The sequence below is a fragment of the Melanerpes formicivorus genome, unplaced genomic scaffold (genome assembly GCF_026170545.1).
Source record: "Melanerpes formicivorus ecotype bairdi unplaced genomic scaffold, bMelFor1.0.p_v2 SCAF_123, whole genome shotgun sequence".
Taxonomy (NCBI): Eukaryota; Metazoa; Chordata; class Aves; order Piciformes; family Picidae; genus Melanerpes; species Melanerpes formicivorus.
Window position 1 is genome coordinate 781,940 of NW_027142475.1, and position 14,538 is coordinate 796,477.

Below are 14,538 nucleotides of genomic sequence, written 5' to 3' on the forward strand. Positions count from 1 at the left end.
ATGGAGACAGCCCTTGGCACAAGGGCTTTGAACTGCTCATGGAGATCTCCAGCCTCAGAGGCTCTTTGCTCTCCCTTGGCTGCAGCAGGGCTCCTGTACAGTCTGGCAGCTGACAGGCAGCCCTCACTTCCACTAAGTGCAGCTGATCTCTTCTCCTCCTCCCCCGGCGTCCTTGCAGTGGCCAAGTGCCAGCTTTTCATCTCTTTCTGCTGTCTGGGGTCCTGTGTGCTGCAGCAGACAGCTCTGTCCCCAGCCAGCCTCTCCCTCCCCTTGCCTCTCCCACCTGCTCCTCCGGCCAGGCCGCTGTGTCCTCAGCGGGGACAAGGTCGTGTTCCCGACACCGCCTCTGCAACAGCCTCACCAAAGCCCCTCGCAGGAGCAGGATGCTCTGCTAGTGGCAGCTTTGCTGGGCTCAGAGCTGCTGCACAAGAGGCTTTGCTGGCCCTGGTTCACTGCTCTGCTTCCCACCCCTGCCAGCACGGCAAAGGCAGCACAAGAGCAGGCAGCAGACGTGGCTCCTGCAGCCCCAGAAGCCAGGGGTCGGGCTTAAACCCCAGCACAGAGGCTGAGGGGTGCACAGGGTAGGGTCCATCACCCCAGACCCTTCCCATTTCGCTGCTGAAAGTGCTCTGTGCCGTGCAGGAGCTGCTGGCTGCGCCTTGGTGAGTGCAAGGCACCCCGACAGGAGGCACTGCGACAGGCTGCCCAGGAAGGTGGTGGAGTCCCCAGCCCTGGGGGTGCCCAAGCAGCCTGTGGCCACGCTGGGGCTGGGCTGGAGGCTGGGCTTAATCCTTAGAAGGCTTTTCCAACCCAAACAATTCTGAGGTTCTATGAAACACATCCTTTAAGCATGGGAAATTGCTGTTCGATTTTATTGCAGTTGCAGCTGAAAAATAGAGAGGCAGAAAGATCCTGCAGGGAAGCTAAGTCAGGGGGAGGGAGGGGTTATTGTTTTTTATAAATCTGCTTTCTTTACCGAAATGAAAAACGCCTCAGAAAAGCTCAGAGTCATCATCTGGGCGCCGGGAGCTGGGAGCAGAGAGGGAGGCCCCCTCCCTGGGGCAGGATTTTTAATAGCTCCGGAGCGCTGGGAGGCTGCTGGAGAACGCAGCTGGAAGGTTTCTCTCACCCAGCTGGAGCCCGCAGCCTCCTTCCCTCATTAACTCGCCGAGATAATTTCTGCAGGGGGGGTTGCTGGGGCTTTGTTTGGATTCCTTCCTGACGAACCTCCAGGTAGCTGGCTCTGCTTAGTCATTTCCCCGGGGGGAAGGAAGCCTCGGAGGTGACAGCTGGCTCGTCCTGCCGCTCCGAGGCTTTGCCCCGGCTCGGGGAGCGCTGCTGCCGAGTTCCAGGGCTGCCGCCGAGCAGCGCAAAGGGCTCCTGCTGGATGTTTCCCGATCGCTCTGCTAATTGCTGTCCCCAAACGGCCAGCGCCTGCTCCCGGCAGGAGGCAAAGCCTCCGCCGCTGCTGTGGCACCAGCAGCTCCCAGCCACCCGGCTGCAGGGTCCTGTGAGGGAGACAGACCTGGGCTGGAGAAGGAATTTTGCTACCAGATCACATTAGCAGCAACCCTCTTGCTGTTTGTTTTCCCTTTCTATCTATCAGAACCTCCTGGCTCTTGCCAGGGCCTGAGGTCTTCATCTGCCTTCCTCTCCCTGCCACACATCTGTTAGGCTTCTGTGCTCCTGCAGTTCTGAGGCTGGTGAGAGGCTCTGTGGCCTCTGGTCAGTGGAGGCTGCCTCTAAACTCTTCTGACCTGTTGAGTGAACACCTGAGGTGATGGAAGACTTCATCCTGCTGCTCCCTCTTGGGTGTGGGCAGAAGAGGCCTTTGCTGCCTGGAATGATGGGCTGGGGAGGCTGACTCTCAGCTGAGGACTTGGGATTCAATGGAGCAAGGAAAAAGTATCAAATCCTTTTCTGCTCCAATACTGAGTTTCAAGGGGTGAGCAGAAATCCCTCCCTCAAACCAGGCCCCAGCACGTGGGACATGCATCCAGCTGCAGGCCTGGCCAGCTCCTGGTCTAGCAGCCCGGTCACAGGGTCCTGTTTCCAGTCCTTCCCAGATTATTGCTGGAAAATCCCCTCCAGCCATGCCCAGGCAATCAGAGTGATGCTCTGGCACTGCCTTGAGTTGCCTTCTAGTTGCATCAAGCCTTCTCTTGCTCCAGCAGCATGGGGAAGGAGATCTTGCTCCTGCCACAGGAAACAAAGTGGCTTTGGCTGAGCAAAGGCACCTGGGGGGAAAATCGCTCTGGAGAGGCTGCTGGGGATGGCACAGGTAGGGAGGGGTGGCGCTTGGCCAGGCTGCCCCCCCTGCCCAGCCTGTCTCATGACTCATCCCTGCCTTAGGGGGAGTGCGGAGGGGGAATCCGAGCTGGACCCAAATCGTTCCTCACGCTGCAAGGGGCAGAGACAAGGAGGACAATCGGTGCCGGCGGGGAGGCACCGCGCCTGAGGCGCAGCCCTGACCATTAGGCAAGTGTTTATCCGTGTGGGTGTCTGCCCACCCCTGGAGGATAATGAGAACGTTTGGTGGGGTCAGCAAAAGGCCTCTCCCTCCTTCTCCAGCGCCTCAGCTCCCGGTGAAGAGATCACAGCCCCCAAGTACTGCCGCAGGGCTCTGGCTGACACTTGCAGCAAAGCAGCCTGGAGTGGAGGAGCTGTGGCTGCTTTCCTGCCTGCTTCTGCAGAGAGCCTGAGCCAGGATTGCCCAGCAGAGAGAAGTGGTGCAGGGTGGGCAGGGGGAGCCCCACGTTAAGCTGCTGCTGGGGGTTCGATGCATGACCAGGCAAGAGCTGAGGGAAGGGAAGGCTGCGCAGATGTGCCCACTGAGGAGCCCCTGGCTGCTGCTGCCTTTAATCCTCCGGCAGCACAGGGCCGTGGGAGGAGCCCAGCTCCTGTAAGTGCAGCCAGCAACAGACTTGGCTCAGCAATGGATTTCTTCAAAGGGGAACAAAACCACGGGGTCACCAGAAGAGCAAACAGCACATCCCTCCTGAGCAGCCTCCAGCCTGCTTCTGCTGCTCCACAGAGAGCCACTGCTGAGCTCTTCCACTCTGTTCAGCTCCTGCTTTCCAGGGGCAGAGGGATTTCCCACGGCTGCAGTACACAGCAACCTGCTCAGCCTGAGCCTCCCTGCGAGGCTGAGGTGCAGAGTTTGGCTTCCTGGGGACGTGTCCCATTTTCTGCTTTCTGCTCCAGCAGAGCCAGCAAGCCCTCAGTGCTCCAGAGCAGGCTGTGCTGGGGCAGCCTCTGCCCAGAGCACCTCCACCAGCAGCCCCCTGTGTTGTCCCAGTGGATGCAGGAGGCTCTGACCATCCAGGACTGCTGCAGTGTCAAGAGCTTCCCAGCAGCAGCAGAGGCTCTGGGTACAGAAGTGGGTCAGGTTCAGTGATGAGCTGGAGACGTTTGGTGCTCTGGGAGAGGAGGGAGAGAGCACAGAGTTGCTGCCTGGTGCAGACTCAATGCAGTCGCTGGGAGTTTCCCTCGGTGTGCTCACAGGGACCAGCAGCTTTCCACGGGAAGGGAAGGTGCCTGTTCCCAGGGATAAGGAGGAGGAGATGGAGACAGGAGCAGCCTTGTCCCACAGCCAGTGCTGAGCTCCTGCCCTGCACACAGCCCCACGGTGCCCTGCAGCAGTGCAGCTGTCGGCAGGAGCTGCTGGGAGGTGTGGATCACACCTGGCAGTGTCCCCATCCTGTGCTCCCTCAGCTCTGTGCTGCTGCTAATGAAAGAGCTCAGGGACATCATTCTCAGTCACTTCCAGTTCCACCCCCCCAAGAGCCTGCCTGCATCCCCCTGCCCTGCCAGCCTCACAAACCTCTGCCAGAGAGAAAGGCCATTAATAATAATTACCCAACAAAGAGGAGACAAAAACCTTCTCTCTTTCTCTCTCTCTTTTAATGAGCCCTAAAAAAAAAGAGGGGAAAAAAAAAAGTTTCTTAATTGAAAAGCTTTTCCACTTCAGAGGCAGCAGCAACACTTCAGAGGAGTCCAGGCAGCTCCAGCAGGTGAAGATGAAATGAGGGAATGTGTCAGACAGAACCTTACAGGGTGTGAGGGACAGACCCCAAAGCCAGGGTCAGGGGAATGCCATCCCTGCCGTCCAAGGAGCCACCACCAAGGCACTAATTAGCTTGAAGGGACCAGCAGCTAGGAAGAAACAACGCAGGAAAACAGCTTGGGAACAAACATCATTAGAAAGAGAAGTTTGGGGGAGCAGGTCCTGAGCCCGGGGCGCGAGCAGAGCCGGAGCCCGGGGCGCGAGCAGAGCCGGAGCCCGGGGCGCGAGCAGAGCCGGAGCCCGGGGCGCGAGCAGAGCCGGAGCCAGTGGAGATCCTCCTGGAACTGCTCATGGCAAAGCAGAGCCCAGCTGGGGTTCTCCTGCTGCCCCTGAAGCTCAGAGGGATGATCTACCCACGGAGCAGAGGCCAGGCCAGCGCAGGGGCTGCAGGATGCAGGGGCTGCAGGAGCAGGACAGCTCCCTCAGGCTCTCCTGCCGAGGCCATCACTCAGTCCTGAGCAAAGCTCCTGGAGAGCAGGGAGTGCTCTCCTCTTGTCTGGATGGGGCTGGAGGATCTATGGCCCCACCTGCCTGGGGCTGAGCTGCCCTCTGGGGAGATGGTTTGTGAAGTGTTTGCTCATCGTCCCCCCGGGCAGGGGCTGTGCAAGGACAGGCAGTGCCTGCTGGGACCGCAGGGCAGGGAGGGAGGAGGGGAGGGCTCCGAAGAGCTCAGATGCTTTGCATCTCTCCCACATTTGGGGCCCTGCCCACCCCTCCCTTCTGAGGCACTGCAGGCTTTCCCCAGCCTGTGGAGCAAGGCCACAGCTCTTCCCCAGCACCAGATCCTCACCTCCTTGGGGCTGGCAAGGATCCTCTCCTCAGGCTCTGCCGAGTGGGCTGCTCTCTCAGACCATTCAGTCCAGCTGGGCCCAAGCTGATTTGCTGCACCCATGCTGGGTGCTGCTGCTGCTGTTGTGTGGCCTCATTATGGCACAGGACATCTTTAATTGCCAGGAGCTCAGAGCATCCATTTCTTTATTTCCCTCCCTGCCACCCTCCCTCTGCTGCTCCAGACTGGGGGTGTGAGGGAGGGAACAGATCCCAGAGGCTGCTGGAAAGTTAGCAGTGGGCTCTGCCTCCCAGATTGGCTCAGGGAAATTAGGAGGAAGGATCAGACACAATCATCAACCTGCTTACCTGCTCATTAGTTTAATCTGTTCTTCCTTCCCCCCCTTCCAGCCTCGTGGCTCTGCAGCCAGAGGCTCACCAGAGCACAGCAAAGTCCTGGATGAAAGGGAGACTGCGTCTGGAAGCACAAAGATTAAAGGAGAGGTTTTAGGATTAGTCTTTGATTATTATTGTTTTTATCTTGGGCCTGTGGTGATTATTCCAGCTCCATCCTGAGCAATCCTTCGGGGGGTACCCAGGGGAGGATCTCAAGCAGGCTCCCAGGGTTTTCCAAGGACGTGGCAGCAAATGGGCAGCAGCAGCAGGCAGCCAGAGCCCAGCACTGGCATCGCCCCTGACCCCTGCTGCTTCCACAGCCCCACAGGGTCAGCAGCTCAGGCCACAGGGGATTTGGGGTTCAACTGCAGTGACTGGAAGGGCCAGGAGCTATTTTGTGCAGAATATGCTGCTGGAGCCAAAACAAACTGCTCCCAGAGCAGCATCCCAGAGCTCAGCCCTGTGGTTTCAGGGTGGTGCAGCTGGCCCAGCTCACTCCCAGCCCAGGGATCTTCTGGTGGGTTTGCACTTCCATCCCTTTTGTCCCCATCCCTGTGCTGCAGCTGGAAGCAGCCCCTCAGGTGGGTGATTTGTGGCTGGGCTCTGCAGGCTGCTGGGCCAGCAGGGAAGGCAAAGCAGTTGTTAAATCACTCAGGCTCAGATTTACGAGCACAGGACCTGGCTGGGGGGGCAGCAGAGCCTGGCCCTGAGAGGCAGCAGCAGCTCTGAAGCTGGAGGCTCCTCCAGTGCAGGGAGAGGCAGAGAACTGGGTGCAGGGCTGCCTGGGATTACTGGAACTTCTTCCAGCAGCTCCTTACCTGCTCTGCTGGCCCAGTCTGTGGTGGGAATCACAGAATCCTCAGGGCTGGAAGGGACCTCAAGGCTCAGCCAGCTCCAACCCCCTGCCATGGACAGGGACACCTCACACCACAGCAGGTTGCTCACAGCCATCCAGCCTGGCCTTTAAAACCTCCAGGGATGAGGCTTCCACCACCTCCCTGGGCAGCCTGTGCCAGTCTCTCACCACCCTCATGGGGAAGAGCTTCCTCCCAGCAAGGTCTATCCCAGCACACAAGGAGCAGGTCCCAGCTCTGCACATCTAGAGGAAGAGAGCAGAGGCTGCTCTCCTGCAAGGGGGGCACTCCATGGCCATGCAATCATGGGTGGCATTTTATTGGCAACAGCTTTTGCCTGGGGACTTGGGGGTTTGAGCCCAGGCTGAGCACCAGCGGGAGGGCTCAGGTCCAGCAGGTAAAGACCCAAAGCAAATTGTGAGGTGCAAGCCCAGTATGGCCTGGACAAAGAGGGAGGAGAGGCTCCCAGCCCAGGCTGTGCAGCCAGGGCAAAGGCAAACACCAGCACTTCATTAGCTTTTTATTTAGCCAACCTCCCTGGAGGGCTTCCAAAGCCAGTGCCAAAACAAACAAATCCATCAGCAAACCCAAGCACATTTCCTTCCTGGAAAAACCAACAATTTCCTGCTCAGGAAAGCAGCCAGGGAGCAGGGCTGGGAGCCTGCAGCACTGCCTGCTGCCCAGGCCGGGGTGGCTCGGCTCAGCTCGGCCCAGTGCAGCCCAGCGGCTGCCTCCTCCTCGGCTGCCTGCTCTCTGGTGCAGGGGAGAGTCAGGGCCGGCACCGATCGATGGAGCACCGAGAGGGGGAGGAGGCTGAGGCGGGCTGGAAGGTGATTGATGCTCTCGGGGCCAGCCCCGGGGGCTCTGCTTTGGCTTTCGCTGCAGCAGCCTCGCGGTGAGCGCTCCCCAGGCAGGCGACCCCAAGGCTCCCCAGCGATTTCGGGGCGAGGGTGGCCTTCTCATCTCACCTTGGGCAGCAGGGCTGGGCTGAGGGGCCCGGGCTGAGGAGCAGCTTTGGGGGTGCAGCCAGGCTCAGGAGCAGCACCTGCAGCCTGGTCAGATAGTGGGGGGGGGTGCCCACGCTGCCAGAACCTCTCTGGGCATCGCCCCGTGCCAGGGCTGGCACAGCTCTCCTACCTGGGGCAGAGGATGGGTAGCACATGGTGAGATGCTGGGTACCAAACGGGGGGTACCAGCCCCACTCCAGCTGCACACAGCCAGGGGATGTCCCCTGGCTGCCTCAGGCCAGGCAGTGGTGTCTCCTCTTCCTCCTCTTCACTGCAGACCTGGGAGCGGAAAGGTGGATTCCAGGAGCGAGTCCAGGAGCGAGTCCAGCTCCCCCTCACTCATTAAAGGAGGGGGAAGAGCCCCAGAGGACAGAGTTCAATTAAGCAGTGCAGTCCTTACCTACTGCCCTTCCTGTTTTACACCCTGGTAATGCAAAGCTTCACTCACAGACAGCAGCCTCCTACACCTGAGTTCCTGCTCTCCCCCTCTGCAGCCCTTCTCCATGCAATTAACATTGCGAGATCTCCATCAAGTCAGGGAGAGCAGCCTGCAGAGGACACCTGGAGGGAGGCAGCTGAGTCACAGGAGTGGTTTGGAGCTGCTCCCTGCCTGCCTTGGCTGGAGCAGCCATGGTGACCAGGGCCTGCCCTGCTCCTCACCCCACCACAGCTGCCATCACCACCCAGGAGGCAGCTCGGAGGAGGGAGAGAGTTCATTTGACTCTGCAGCCTCAAAGCTCACCCCTGGGAAGCTCTGCTGGGCAAAGGCACCAGCACAGCCTTCCACATCCTTACTTGCTCTGCTCCCTGGCCAGGCTTGCCAGTGCTGCAGAGCTCATTGCAGGCCAGTGCCTGAGGCCATCTGACCAAAGAGGTCTTCCCCATCCCCTTGGTAATTAATTTAGTGACAAAGCTCTGCCATGGAAGTTATTTCCCTTTGCATGAGCAGCAAAGGCAGTGGTGGGTAGGGATAGCCAGAACCCAACAGGTCCACCCCCACCAGCCCTGAGGAAGGCTCCTCCTCCTTCCCCCTCATCCTCCTCAGGCACCATCCTTTCAGAGAGCTTGGCCAGCCAACAGCCATGGCATGGGGGAGCCTCTGAGGGCCTCTGCCCCATACCAGCAGCTCTCCCCTCACATTCTTGCAGGCTCAGCTCTCCCATCTCGACTCCTGGCTCTCCACAAGATGCTGAAGGCCTCCTGAGGCTGACCAGGGAAGCTCTCCCCTCATTAGCTCTGCAGGCTGGGGGTGAGAGAAAGCAAACCCTGGCTGCAGATCAGCCTTTTGCAGCAGCCTGAATGCCTGCTGCAGGCAGCAAGGAGAGGTTCTGCAGCACTTCTGGCTCTCCTCTGGTCACTTGTGCTAGTCAAAAGCATATAAAATATTTATTTGCTCCTAATTAGGAGTAATTACCACTTAACCTAGAGGAGGGGTGTACCCAGTGTGCCTGGCAGCTCCATACATTTGCTGCTGAGCAGCCTCCACAGCAGCTAATTAAAAGAGAAGGGCTCCTGCCTGCCTGGCCTCTCGCAGGGACACAGCTGAGTGTTTGTTTTAGCCAGGAGGACCTCAGCTACCTGAGCCAGGGACGCTCCCAGCGAGCTCTGCAGGCTCCTCCCAGGGCTGCCTGAAAGCAAAGCCTGCCTGCCCTCACCTCTGACTGCAGAGGGCTATTCCCTCAGCTCCTCTGCAGCTCACCTCTGCTTCCCTCACTCCTTTTCTGCCTACGAGGAGCCCTCCTCACCCAGCTCCATCCCCTCCTGTAGCTCCAAGTTAGCCTTTGAGGAGAAGCTGTTGAAGCTTCTCCAGCTCTGTGTGTCCTGCACAGAGCTGCCAGGGACTGTCCCATCCATGCCAGGCTCTGCCCAAGCCCCAGCCCCAAAGGGACAGGAGAAATTTCCCCATCTCCAGAATACCACCAGGTGCCAGAGCTTCAAGATTGAAACATGTTTGGGCAGAGCCCTGCAGGAAATGCTCCTTGGGGCTGGCAGGAGAGCTCAGCAGCTCGGGGAAGATGCTGTTTGCACTGCAGCAATGAGGTTAGAGCTGCCTGCAGTGAGCCAGCAGGCTGGCACATGGCTGGGAGCCTGCCATGCTGCTGCCCACCTTTCACACCCTGCCCAGAGCCCAGCCCTCCTCCCTGCGAGGGCAGAGGGTGGTGCTGCATGGGGCAGGGGGTAGGGCACCCACAGCAGCCCCTCTGGGTGCTCCTGCTGCATCTGGCCATGGAGCATCACATCCACCTCATGCCCAGAGCCCCCAGGCAGCCCTCTCAGGGCCAGCCCTCGGTGTCAGCTCATTCCAGGCCCAGCTGCTGCAGACAGACAAAGGTTTCCCAGCCTTGCTGGACCCCATAAACAGCTGCTCTGCCCTGCTCCTGGCCATCAATCACAGCTGACAGCCTTCCCCCCACGGTCTGCAGCCTGCCTTTCACCTTAATTTCTGAGCAGGGCTTCCTCACTGCTTGGAAACTCATAAACCCCACTCTGCAGGCCCAGGTAGGGCTAATGATGGATGGCTGCTTCACAGAGATGCCAGAGGCTTTGACCTCATTGTCACCAAAATACTTCCTGATTAACTCATAGATGAAACCCAATTAAAGCTTCTGCTCTCCCTGAGTCCCTGCTGACTACTTTTCCTCCCCACCTCAAGCTCAGGTTTAACCAGACCCAGGCTGGCTGCATCTGCTCTGCACAGCCCAGGATGCTCTGCACAGCCCAGGATGCTCTGCACATGCCCACCACGGGGACTCCTCATGGTGTTTAAGGCCAGAGGTGCTGGCAAGAGGCTCTGGGGAGCTCCCAGTGGACCTAGAGACAGCCAGCCCATGGTGTAAAACCCCTGCAGGGAGACACTTCCAGCTGCAGGGAAGTGAGAGCAGGGAGGGTGCACTTATTCCCCCCATCTGCTCCCTTTTCTTCCTGCCCTGAATAGCAGCACTGCACACACACACAATCCTCTTTAGCAGGTTTGCTTTGATGTGCAGCAAGTTAATTACTGTAATAGGTTCCTCCTTGTCCCCCACTATTGAATCATGTAGAACATCCATAAAAAATGTCATCCAGTTCCTCCTTTTGACTCAATTGATTCTCTGAGCAGCCCCAGCAAATGTCTGTCTGCAGGAGGCTTTGTTCTCAGCCCCATGCAGGAGCTGGGCCATTGTTGGTTGTTCTCCCCACACTCAGCCCAGCCACCTTCCAGAGGAGAGCTCACAGCCCCTTCCAGCTCATCCTCCACCACGGCCCAGCCAGGTCCTGCACTTGCTGTCACCTCAAAGGCAGTGCAAGCAGGGGGCTCGGGAAGCCCCAGGTGCTCCCCAAGGTGACTCAGCTGCCCAGGGAAGCTCAGAGCCTGGCTGCTCCTTCCCCCCTCCCTCCTCCTCCCCCTCCCTTGCTTCTCTTAAAATAATCTCCAGGTAATGCATTCTGTCCTGCTGGGCTGCTTTATATCCCTCTCAGTGTTTGCCAGTTGACTCTCTCCTGCTGAGATCAAGTCTCTTATCAGGGATTAAGGCTGTAGTTCAGGAGCGCAGCTCTGAAGTGTGCTGTCGGAGCAGGCAGCAGGCTGAGCACAAGCCTGGCAGAAGCCAGCAGCGCCCACGGGACCAGCAGCAGAGCTGTGCTGGGAGAGTGGCAGCCAAGGCTGAGCTCCTGAGGGGTGGTGGGCATCTCCCACAGCCCCCTCCAAAGGCAGAACCATACAACTCTTTGGCTTGGGGAAAAAATACCTCTAAGATGACCCAGCCCAGCCACCAACACAGCAGCACTGTGGCCACACCTGAACACCTCCAGGGGTGGGGACTGCTCCACCTCCCTGGGCAGCCTCTGCCAGTCCCTGACCACTCTTGCAGCAAAGAAACTTTTCCTCATCTCCAACCTAGCCCTCCCCTGGCACATTTCCAGGCCATTTCCTCTCATCCTATCACTCCTGCCTCCAGCAGCCCACAGCCACCGAGCAAGGCTGGCAGCAGCCACACTGGAGATGGTCCCAGGTCCTGCTGGGCTGTGCTCAGCCTGCTGCTGAGGATTCCAAGGCAAAGGCCACTCGGTGCATGCTGTTGGAGCACAGCCCCTGCTGAGGGCCCCCATTAGCTCAGCCTGGGCATGGTCCACAAATGGTATTTAAAACCTCTGCACACGGGAGAAAGAGGCTGAAAACCTCGAGGCGAATCAGCGCTGTAGAGGCGAGGAAGAGCTTTCCTTGGGAGGGTAGCTGCAGGCTGGGTCCAGCAGCTGCAGCAGGGTCGCATCCCTGCACCCAGCCTGGCCCACACGGACACGGCAGCCCCCTCCCCATCCACGCTGGGGTGCTAAGCATGGAGCAGGAAGCCCTTCAGCGCATTCCTGAGGGCAGGACACGGCGCTGTCGCGTTTCCCCCGCTGCCTGGTCCAGCTCGGCAGGCAGGAGCAGCCTCATCGCGGCTGTCACCTCTGCGGAGCTGCACCGACGGCAGCAGGAAATGGGAAGGGAAACGCTGGTGCAGAGCAGGGCTGCAGCTGGCAGGGGGTAAGTGCTCATCAGGTCCATGGCAGCCGGCGCGGCGGCCCCGGTGACCTTCCCTCCGGCGCGGCGGGGGTGCGGGAGGTGCCAGCCTTGCCCTCACACTGCCCTCGGCATGACAAGCGCCGGCGGCTGCGCAGCAGGTCCCGCGGCCCCGGGCTCTGTCCCCGCTCCGCCAAGGAGCCAGCTCAGCCCCAGCGCCGCGCTGCCGCCCGAGCAGCTGGGCAGAAGGGGCCATCAAGGCTGTTTGCAGCTTTACACAGGCTATCATGTGCTGTGCCCCGGCGGGGGGCCGCAAATGACTTTATAGTTATTGTTCCTCAAATTGGACACCCCCTTGGAGCTTAGATAATATGAGATGAAACAGCCTGCGGGAGGCTGCAGTCAAGTGGAACAGTGATGGAGGAGGAGGTTGGCTTTTTTCCTTCCTCCTTCCCTCCCCTTCCCAAGAAGAAATGCTCCATCTATTTACTTCTCCTTCACATCTCCTCCTCCTCCTCCCTGTCACCAGGTAGAGCAGAGCCACACCTGGCAGGGACAAGGGTGAGCTGGGCAATCATCACCGAGCTGCCCAACCCCCTGCAGATGGAGGAGTTCCACATGCCAGGGTTTGGAGGTCCAGCTCTGACAGCAAGCCCCAGAGAGGAGCTGGAATGGAGAGAGAGAGAGAGAGAGAGAGAGAGAGAGGATGCTGCTGCTCCTCACCCCATGTCCTCCTGGAGGGAACATCATCCCTGGCAAAGAGAAACATCAGCTCATGTCACCTGGCTTCACAGAGCTGCTGCTGGAGGGAGTGGGAGTGGAGAGGAGGCTTTGAGGGGAGAGAGCCCAGGGAAGAAACAGAAATAATGAGGGCTTCAGGGAAGGAGGATGTCAGGGCTTGCAGCTGGGTGAAGGAAGGCAGCTTGTTATGGAGGAGGGGAATGGGGAGGCCTGGGGAAGAAAGGAAAGAGAGCAGCCAAGAGTGAAGGAGGTCACACAGCAGCCTGTGTGCCACTGACAGGCAGGGAAAGGTCCTGGATGGAGATGCTCCAACTGGAAAGGATGGATCCAGAGCCAAGGAGCACAGCTGGGGACAGGCAGGATGGGACCTACTGGGAGCCTGCAAGGAGCCCAGGCAGCCAGGGAGATAACCTAAAAGCATGGAGAGGAAGAAATGGAAGTAGAAAATCCCTTCCCACGGTGGGGGGCACCTGGGGCTCCCCTGCAGGCTCCTGCCAGGCTCCCACCTGGGCACATCACCTTCCTCTCAGGGATCTGTGTGAGGTCTGTAACAGCCAGGAGCTGCCCAGGGGTGCCCGGGCAGAGGGCTGTGCCGGCTCCCTGCAGCCCCTCACAGCGAGCAGGGTGGCAATGCCACCAGCAAGGGGCCTGGCAGCAGGGCAGCAGCTCCAGAGCCTGGCAGGGGAAGCCACAGCCACTCTGTCTGCCTCCCTCCAGCGTGGCTCCTGCGATGCAAATGAGGGCTGGAGCCTTGTTTAAATTATAGTTTACTGTTCTGCACCCCGCTCTGAAGTGAATTACCTTAAGCAGCAGTATTAATAACACGCTTATAATTAAGCTTCATTACTGTAGGCAGTTTGCTGAAACAAATTGCTGCTTCATTATTGTTATGGCACCTTTGGTAAAGAGACATTTCCCCAGAATGCGACCTTGATGCTTTATATAGCAGGAGCTGGGAGGTGATGGAGAGGCAAGGGGGAAGCAGCAGCTCCTCCCTGCCCCGGCTCGCTCCTTGGGAGCGGAGCCACCCCACCAGAGCCAGCTGCTGAGGGGAAAGGCAACCTGAGCCCCGTGGCTAATGAAGGGCTTTGAACTCCTCCTGACGCCTTTATGATGCTCCTGCTAACCTGTAAAGGCAGCAGGGGAAGGGCTGAGGCTGGCCAGGAGATGAGCTGCCCAGCCCAGGCTGCCCACAGCACAGGCAGGGCATAGAGCTGCTCCCCCTGACACCCCTGCACAGAGCAAGGTGGGAGCCTGCTTTGAAGCCTGCAGTGGTTTAGGCCAATTAAGCTCCTGGGTTGTCCCTTCCAGTCCCATCTGAAGTCCCCAAAGCACTCAACTCTCTCTCTGCAGCAACAGTTTCCTGAGGTGCCTCAGGCTTCCCCCAGTGACCTCCTCACACTGCTCCCTGTAGCATGACCCTCACAGTGCTGTGTGGAATTGCATCCCTGCTCCTCAGAAGATCTCCACCGCTAGCAGATGCCCCCAGTGCCTGCAGGAGCCATGCCAACAACACTCAGCAGCTTCTGCCTGCCCACAGCAGCACTGGAGCAGGTTTGCACCAGGTTTGGCCTCTCCTCCTGTGCCATCCAAGCCACAGGGTGGTCCCCCTTCAGCAGCAGATAATTAGCCCTCAAATGCTCCATTTGGCTTTCATCTACACCACCACAGAGCTGCAGCCTCTCTCCTCCCTGGCCAGGGGACAGAGAAACCTTTAACCCATGGCTGGACACAGTCCCAGCCCTCCCAGAGCACACAGGGATGCTCAGGGGTAGGGAACGGTGCTGTGAGTTCTCCCTGGCAGAGGCTTGAGCCACTTCCAGGAGCAACAGAAGCAGCACCAGAAGAATAAGTTGACTCTGGCAAGTGCCACCAGGCAAGGAAGAGAGCAAACACTGCACATACCTTAGAGGAGCCTCCTGGGTCCCAAACAGGCTTCAGGAACATCCCCAGACTCAGCTCTGCTGGTGAGGGCTGGCAGGAGCAGGGAGACAACAGGGATGGGTGCCCACACCCCACACTCTCTGCCTCTGGGGCCTGGGTAAGCCCTGCCAGAAGGTGCTGCTGCTCCTCTCAGTGCTGCTGCAAGCAGCCTGCCCTGGGCAAGAGCATTTTAAAGGCTGCCATAACGCAGGGCAGCTGCTCCTCCTCACCAGGTGCTTTCACCCCTAAACAACCACAGCCTCTTCTCCTCCTGACACCCACAGCACACTGGGGTGGTGC

The 14,538-nt window shown here is 59.1% G+C and overlaps 1 long non-coding RNA gene across 3 annotated transcripts; it reads right to left on the reverse strand.

Moving 5' to 3' along the window:
* Window positions 1-869: 869 nt before the first annotated feature.
* LOC137456393 (uncharacterized) lies at window positions 870-14,325 on the reverse strand. 3 transcript variants are annotated; one of them, XR_010991023.1, is made up of 5 exons: window positions 14,221-14,325; window positions 7,222-7,370; window positions 5,204-5,312; window positions 3,859-3,912; window positions 870-1,508 (listed from the first exon to the last, which is right to left on the reverse strand). It is a non-coding gene; the product is annotated as an uncharacterized lncRNA (long non-coding RNA). The 3 variants fall into 3 exon arrangements; XR_010991022.1 differs by having other exon boundaries at window positions 870-3,537; XR_010991024.1 differs by having other exon boundaries at window positions 870-3,537; window positions 3,859-4,155.
* Window positions 14,326-14,538: the final 213 nt, after the last annotated feature.